This window comes from Terrapene carolina, unplaced genomic scaffold, assembly GCF_002925995.2.
Source record: "Terrapene carolina triunguis isolate 2854851 unplaced genomic scaffold, T_m_triunguis-2.0 Scaffold130, whole genome shotgun sequence".
Taxonomy (NCBI): domain Eukaryota; kingdom Metazoa; phylum Chordata; order Testudines; family Emydidae; genus Terrapene; species Terrapene triunguis.
Window position 1 is genome coordinate 37,420,125 of NW_020664481.1, and position 1,726 is coordinate 37,421,850.

The following is a 1,726-nucleotide window of genomic DNA, read 5'->3' on the forward strand; positions in this document are numbered from 1 at the left end:
TTTCTGCATGTTTGAAAATAATCTCCATTTAATTAAATAATATTCTTATAATATTTGATTGGGATTGTCCTTTATTTGCTCTTCCTGTCCCATTTAGCTGAAAAATCAAACCTCTAAGATTTTCCATTGAGGGAGCAAAGCCAATTACTCTATAGAGGGTTTTTTGTGCATAAATAGTGTGACATTCAGAGACAAATAGGTGGAAATTTTCTTTTGAAAGGGTCTTTTATTTCCCAAATTAAGAAAGACAAATCAAACTGATACTTTGCTGTAGCAAACATAAGTCTTATTAAATCAGTTTGTATTTTAATGCTTATTTAACAGAATCAATTTGATAGATCAAGACAAAGAATAGAGAGAACAGGAAATTTGACAACTATATCATAGACTAGTGGTTCTCAACCAGGGTTCCGGAGCCCCCTGGGGGGGCCGCAAGCAGGTTTCAGGGGGTCCTCCAAATAGGGCCAAAATTAAACTTGCTAGGGCCCAGGGCAGAAAGCCGAAGTCCCACTGCATGGGGCTGAAGCCGAAGCCTGAGAAATGTAGCTTTGCAGGGGCCCCGGTGCCATGGGGCCCCGGGCAATTACTCTGCTTGCTACCCCTGATGCTGGCCATGGCTTTTATATGCAGAAAAACAGTTGTAACACAGCTGGGGAGTGAACATAAGACCATAAGAACAGCCATACTGGGTCAGACCAAAGGTTCATCTAGCCCAGTATCCTGTCTTCCGACAGTGGCCAATGCCAGGTGCCCCACTGGAGTTTTTATAGCATGGCGGCGGGAGGAGGGGGAGCTTCAGAAAGAAAAAGGTTGAGAATCCCTGTCATAGACCATTCAAACCAGTTTAGTGCTTGGGAATATATAGGTTATTTTTGACCTGATTTATTAGATAGGGCAGGAGTGGCCAACCTGAGCCTGAGAAGGAGCCAGAATTTAACAATGTACGTTGCAAAAAAGCCACAGTAATAAGTCAGCAGCCTCCCATCAGCTCCCCCGCTCACTCCCAGTGCCTCCCACCCAATGGCAGCCCCACTGACCAGCGCCTCCCCCTCCCTCCCCGCACCTCCCGGTCAGCTGTTTTCTGGTGTGCTTGAGGCTGGGGGGGAAGGGGGGCGGAGCGAGGGCATGGCAAGCTCAGGGGAAGGGGCAGAGTGGGGGCAGAGCCATGGGTCGAGCAGTGAGCACCCCCTGGCCCATTGGAATGTTGGTGCCTATAGCTCCAGCCCCAGAGTCTGTGCCTATACAAGGAGCTGCATATTAATTTCTGAAGAGCCGCAGGTGGCTCCAGAGCCACAGGTTGGCCACCCCTGAGATAGGGCATTCAAGAGTTACATAACAAACTTGTTTGATGAATAAAGCCTCAAGAACTACCCAAAACTATCTACTCTGTCCCTCTTAAGCTACTAGCACCATCTGCACTGCTGCCTGACTTCCTATGTTTTTGCATTTCTCTGCAGGTAATTATGTCTGCTGTTATGGGTCTGCTATAGGAGAAGAAAAGGCATACTGACAGCCATGATTTGGTTCTAAGCATGGCCCATGGATTCCTGGTAAATTGGCCAAGTGATCCCTGGCTTTACTGTTGAGGAAACCGTAATTATACCCCAATTTTGTAATCAGATCCATAAGGGGAGGACCTTTACACCCCTCCAGATCTGATTGCAGGAGTGGAGCCACAGATTCATTAGCTGTTATTTCTATTTTTAAAGTAATCAGTTTGCTTGGC